Genomic DNA, 7,451 nt, shown 5'->3' with positions numbered 1-7,451 from the left:
TCGGCGCCGAGGAATGCCTGACGAATGCATTTGTGCTATGCTCAATTAGATACAGAGAGACCCCTGCGTTTTAAGCGCATGGGAGAAACGTGACAGATTGATGGAAACCTTGTGATATCAGTAGGAGGGGTTCTTCGAACACAGAACTGGACGGTGACACCACGTTCCGAGGGAGGGGTTATCAAGATAATGTGTTCATACGTGCGCTCTCTAGTGTGTATATTATAGAGGAACCATAGAATGGCTATTCACTTCAATTTGTGGCTAATGATTGCTCTTTTGAGCTGTGTTTGTGAATAAGACAGACAGTCACTGTGAGGAACGGTTTCCTGATGGCCATTGAATGTGGGTAATATAACTCATTAACACTTGTGCCTTTTTCAGACATTATATGGAATACCCATTTTACGTTCCAGTGAAACCCTTCTGTTTTTTATTATGCATTTTTCCGTTTTAAGTGTTTATTTCTTATACACCGTTCCAGGATTCTAATGTAATGTAATGCTCTTCCTACAAGAAACTCGAACATTGTCCTGGAAGGACGAATAGCCACTACATACTATATGACTTTTATTGTGGTTGTTACGACCTTATTATTTTGCTTGATGACCATGGGGTCACTCACTGTTATTGTTTGACGTAAAATAGTATCTATGCTTGTTTGGGAAAAAGGATTCCCTCTAGTAATGTGTTCCTTTGAGAGGGAGTGTGAGTCACTCCATTTCTTAACCGTAGTTTTTGCAGAGGTACTTTCGTTAAATTTTTCAATAAAGTCTAGTTTTCTTTATCAGTGTCTCATTCCAGTAGGCCTTTGTGTAAAGAGGTTTAGAGAGGATCTTATGACGAAAAGAGAAGGGTCTGCTGACCCAGGTAAGGTCACAGCGACCAGAAACATCTCAAGAAAGGTGAGATGCTAAATTCTGTTCTTAAAACAGATACTTCAATGGACAGCCGGCTCTCGAACCCGGGCTGGATAAACACACACAGATATATATATATATATATATATATATATATATATATATATATATATATATATATATATATATATATATATATATATATATATATATATATATATATCTGCCGTGGTGGCACGGTGGTATGGTTCTCGGCTACCAGTCGAGAGGGCCGGGGTTCAAATCCCGCTGCTCACTGATGGCTCAGATTGTGCCGCTGCAAAAATCTGGCAGCCCATCAACCTAATGGTCCAAAAAAACCTGAGAGGTTCAATAGGAGAATAGGTACCTCGGACTGGGGAGTTAAACAGTGGGCCTAGCAACACACAGGCCACGTGTCATTGGCATTGAAACCTGTCCCCCCACCTGGCTGTCAGCCCAAGAAACAGGAGTTCAATGCCTGCCCTATGAGCTTACAGAGACCCACGAGGACTATATATATATATATATATATATATATATATATATATATATATATATATATATATATATATATATATATATATATATATAAGTATAATATAAGAAAATGGTCAAGAAAAGAAAGATGGGTAAGATGATTAACAGTATAAACTCGTGAGAGGAACAGCTACTGGAAGTATATCTGAACATTATTAAATTGAAGCAATAGTTAAGGTAGGTAAAAGTTAAACTGAAGAGGAGGGGGGTGAAATTGTAGCCATATAAGAAAATTTAAATTTAACTGTATGGATACTTAGGATAATTTTATTAATTAAGAGAAAGTGAGAACTTAGAAAGAGAAAATGGGTGAAAAATAGCCATAAGTTAAAAGTCACCAAAGTTGACAGCGTACATGAAGATGGTAAAAAAGTTCAGGTATAAATCTTAGAGTCAGTAGTCTCCATGGTTTTAGGAGGCGGGTAAGAGATTAAAGCATTAAATGGTAGGATAAGATAAGAATAAGTTTACTTATGACCAAAAAGGGACTGAGTAATTGCAAGAAAAGGGAAGATCATGCCCAGGAAAGCAAGAGGCTGGATTAGGTCGGGAGGAAAGTATGACAAAAAAAAAAAGTTAATGATTTTCTGGCATCAAAACTGAGAACAGTGTATGTAATATAAAAGAGGGGTAACAGTAAGCAAGGACTGCTGGGAGGACAAAACTTCCTTCTACATGAAGTAAATGCAAGGTGACAGGTTAATAAACAAATGGATCTCAAAATTCAAAATCTGATGAGAGTGCAGTTCTGGATTAATGGGGTGTATAAAATAATTTTAAAGATTTCTAAAGGCAGGGCTGAATGATATATAAGTAAAAGGAGTCTGCTCAAGGTTAAGAATCTTAAACAACTGCCGAGGGCTTTAGGAGTAGTATTAAAGTAGTTTAACCAGACCAATGAGCTGACTTTCAGCTCTCGGAGAGCTGGCCCGAAGGATTAGAATAAAATGCCGGGCCTAGGACTGAGGTCCAGCACTGTGGGGGGGGGGGTTATTAAAGTAGTTTAACCAGACCACTGAGCTGACTTTCAGCTCTTATAGGGCTGGCCCGAAGGATTAGGATATAATACCACATAGGCTCACGTTCTCATACTGTAACACATACACACACTAAAAAGGTATATTAAAATTCATAATAACTTAAGAAATATTTTTTAAAAATTTAAATTTAAATTCGAAAAATGCTATGTTTTCGTGCTTTTATTATTTACTTATTTTTATATTTTATCTATCAAGCCACAGTTCCTCATGAACAACAAAGTCGGAACGACTGAAACTGTAAAAGATTCTGACAAAATTTAATTTATTGATTTAATTCCAAAAGTTGACAGTCGCTGTTGGTCACGCTTTGGACACTCACATAACACATGTCTGACCGTTATTAGCACCCTGCACTCTGAGCACTCGGGAGCCGGGCCGCGTGGGCTGCTCATTAAGTGCCATGTGTCAGACGAGTACGGCCTATTCTGGGACGTGTTCGAATTACTTGTGCCCGTCTCTCTCTCTGATATGAGGAACTCCATTTTTTTTTTAACATTAGGTTTTATTTGTTTCAATTTATTACTTTCATGTTATTCATTCCATATATATTGCCATTTATTTATGATACCCATTTTTATGTGTGTTACATAATCAATAACAGGGATATTCACTTTTGATCTTGCCATTTGGGTTGCTTCTTTGGCTGCTTTGTCTGCATCATTTCCTTTGATCCCTACATAGGCAGGGATCTAACATAATTCTACATTTTTTCCATTATTATAAGTTATGGAGATATAATTTAATTTATATCTTTTTATTTGTAACTCTGAACAGCTTCTATAGCGCTTCTCGAGTCACTAAAAATCACAAAATTATTGAATGAGGTTTCTTTAATTATTTTTGTAGCCGACACAATTGCACACAGTTCTGCTGTGAATACTGAAGCATTATTAGGTAAAGAGAATTGGTTAGTTTTGTCTTGGGACACTGCAGCATATCCTACTCCGTGCTCTGATTTAGATCCATCTGTATATGTTGAGTAATGTGGACCTTCTTGGTTTATATGCTCTATTGTATGTTGTCTATGGTGTTCTGGTGTATAAGAGTAACTTTTTGATATATATTTCAGGTGTGTACAAATTCTCATTTTATTCATTGTCCCGGGAGGAGATGATTTTACTATTAAAGGCACTTGTATATTTATATTCAACAACTCGAACAATCTTCAAGCTCTAACTGGGAAAGGTGGAGGATGGTTATTTATAAACACATCTCTTAATTCAAATAATTTTTTTGTTGGGGAATCACTTGTCTGAATTCTTAGAGCACTTTTCATTGTTACTAGCTCTCTATGGAGAGACAGAGGCAGTTCAACACATTCAACTTGTAAAGATGATTTTGGTGACGACCTAAAGGCTCCGGAACATTCTAAGGCCTTCATTGTGAACATCATTATTAATTATTAAAATAGTTTAACCAGACCACTGAGCTGACATAGGCTGGCCCGAAGAATTAGGATGAAATACCAGGTCTAGGCCATAGGCCTAGAACAGGGACCAAATAGGTCATTCGCGTGATGATGAATAAATGAAAATGAAGTTTAAAAGAAAAACTGTATAATGAACATGCTTTTACTCTGAAACATGTACACGATAAATACTCGTACATTTGCTCGTTTCCATGCATACAAAAAAAAAATTGATTAAAAAAAATAAACTTAAATTTCAAAAATATGAAAAACTAAAATTCAAAATAAATTGCTTTTTTTTAATTCATTAAACGCCTACAGGCTTCTGTATTTTCATTATTTATACTTGGTTTTATACTTTGTCTACTAAGTTACACTTCTTCATGAATGTTAAAATTGGGATGACTGAAAATGCATACGATTCCGACAAAACTTCCCCCATTGATTTATTTCCAAAGGTTGATACTCGCTGTTGATTATATTTTGGACAGTCACAAAACACATGTTTGACTGTTATCAACACATGGACGTTTATGTGTAATCAAAAAGGGTTCAGGATAAACCAGAGAGAAACCATGTGTCAAACGAGTATGGCCTATTCGCAGACGTGTCAGAATTACTTGTGTGCGTCTCTCTCTCTCACTCTCTGACATGATGAGCTATATTTATAGGTTCCTCGTTCCATATATTTACAATGATTGTTTTTATATATCTTATGTAATCACTAATTGGGATTTTTACCTTTGCTCTTGCCATGTGGACTGTTTCTTTAGCTGCATTATCAGCTTCTTCATTTCCTTTAATCCCTACATGGGCAGGAATCCAACATATTTCAATATTTTTTCCATTATTATACAAAATTTGTGGAGTTCATATTTAATTTCCTGTACAATATTATTTTTTGAGTAGTAACCTTCAACGGCTTCTGTAGCGCTTCTAGAGTCGCTAAAAATAACAAAATTATTGAATGATATTTGCTTTATAATTTTGACGGCTACTGCCATTATTAGGCAAAAATAAGTGATATGACTTGTTCTGGGATATAGTTGCATATCCTACTCCATGTTATGATTTAGACCCATCTGTATAAATCGCATAATGTGAACGTTTTTGTCCTATATGATCTATGGTTTTTTGTCTTTGGTGTTCTGGGGTATATGAATACCTTTTTTATAAATATTTCAACTGTGTGCAAGTCAAGAACGAGCTGAACGACTCTGCTAGCAGCTACAACATCTGGGAGGACAGATAGCGAGCATGCGCACGTCGACCGCCGCACACAAACGGTTCAATCCGCCGCAAAAACTGCTGGTCGCGCTGTCGACGGGGCGTCGACTTCCTGGTTTCCCGTGGACGCCGCGATGGTGGCCAAGCTACGGATGGGTGGCCGCGTGTTATGCGTCGACCGTATCGCGGCTGCGAGAAGGCACGTGCCGAAGGTTTTGTCGTCGGGTGTTCGGCAACCTTAAAGTGCCTTGGAAACCTGACGGGCTGGCCGGCCTGGATGGAAGGCGCCAGCCGGCGAGTTTTAACGGTGGCTTTTACGGGCGGAGCAGAACGAGGAGTGCGCCACCTGCTCCGACTGCTGCAAGCGCTGGCGTTGGCTACAAAGAAGCGTCGGCCGGCTGGCTGTCCGTCTTCAGCACTATTTCGCTGAGTACTACTGCTCTTGAAATCGCGCCCCTTCGAACGGCGATGACGAAAGAATGTTTTAGTCTATATGTCATCCCAGCTCTAGAAGACCTGTGTTTGAGTTCCGCGACTACAAATGGAAGGCGCATGTTCCCAGGCGCTGACGGCGCGTGTACGAGGCCTGCCGTTCGACGTCAGCGTCAGCCTGTCTGTCACTGCGAGGAGAATCGGAAAGCTCGCTGCGCGGTCATTTTCACTATCTCTATTTTTGATTGCACCCCGCAGTTCGTCTGAAGCATATACGAAGCAATGCGAAACCAGACTACCGAGCTAAGTATGTATGTCTTTCGTCATGAGCATTAATGGAGTGCTGTTATCGCACAATGCCATATGTGACGATACTAACGTCTTGGCGTCGGAGTGTTACCTCTGCTGGGAGATGCCACCATGGTGTTGGAACTGCTACGGCATCTGTTATGCGTACCTGACAGTGAAGGCTCAGCGATGCCTGTTCTCGCATACTTTGAGGAGACTGACTTTCGTCTGCTGTCGGCAGAAAGTGTACGGGGCGTGCTCGCTGCATTCACGTGAACAAATATACTGCTATCTTTGCTCGCACGCGGCTGCGAACCTGCCGTGATGAGAAGTCACGTTAATGGCGCTTTGATTGCTAAACGTTTGTTGAGCAACCATGTTTGTCCGTTATTGGCATGATTTCCGCCGGGAGAAAAGACATCGGCGACACAACTTGTGCCGTGTTGTCCGTTAAGCTCTGTTTGGCAGCTTCGGCATAATGACTCCGTTAGCGACCACGCCTACTTCCGAATTTCAATGATTCAAGCGGAAGTGAACATTCCTGTGTTCATGACAGAATATAATGTGGGGAAGAAAGCAGACGGAAAGAGCAGCGGTGACCTCTTGAACTACCATCATTAGGCTGTTGGTATAAATGACATACAAAACATATATCGGCAAGCTATGCCATGAAATATATAATGAAGATACATAAGAATCAATTTAAAAGTGATAAATACATTATGATAACGATACAAATGCAAACAAGCTGAAGAAACGAGAGAAAGCGATTTGATCTTACGCACACACCATAAGAAAAACAGAATTATTTTACAAAGTCGTAGAATTATTTAAACTTTAAAAATACGGTATTTTCATCTTATTTGAAAAAGAAAACCACGAAAAATATCTGGCAAATATGGTAGCTGTGGTATTCCCCTGTGCATCGTCACGATAATGTATCAAGGTTACCATGCTGTGTTTGGACTGAGAAGTGACCCTGTGAAGATGCTGTCTCGATCTCGACTGGCTAATGAAGATAATCACTTTTGAAAAAATGACTACCTTTTCGTCTAATTGATGAACAAGTCGTTAGCCACAATGAAGTGAAAATTCTTTTGATTAATATCTAACAAGCGTTACCAGCAAGAGTATCCTTAAAAAATGACGCGAAGATAAATGTTATACAAAAAGAGGCCAATTAATATCATGAATCTATGTTTTTAACTAGAAGCACAGATTTTGCTTAAATAAGAATTATCTATCTTTCAGTAAACTTGAGAAGTACTTTCACACCACAGACTACTTGCTGACAATGTTTCGATTGCTATGCTAAATGCCAAAACAACAATAATAAATACGAATTACAATCTTCTTTTATTTTAATAATATTTATAAGTAAATCATTCAGAAAAACTCTGTGCAAGTCAAATCCTGAAGTTTTTGGTGATCGGCTTAACTTCAGCTGTCAGTTTTTTTGGATGGCGGCAAGGGTGGTGGCTCTGCTCGGCAAGGCTGCGGCGATGGCTGCAGGTGCAGCAGCTCTTCATGATTGGAGAGCGGTCCCGTGACCTGAGGTGGCTGAAGAGACGAACTGCTGTGGTAGAGGTTGGTGCTTCGGCGCTGCCATCGAAACCTGAAACTTTCGCTCGGCACTTC

Source organism: Macrobrachium rosenbergii, chromosome 21 (genome assembly GCF_040412425.1).
Source record: "Macrobrachium rosenbergii isolate ZJJX-2024 chromosome 21, ASM4041242v1, whole genome shotgun sequence".
NCBI lineage: Eukaryota > Metazoa > Arthropoda > Malacostraca > Decapoda > Palaemonidae > Macrobrachium > Macrobrachium rosenbergii.
This window is presented reverse-complemented; position numbering follows the sequence as displayed.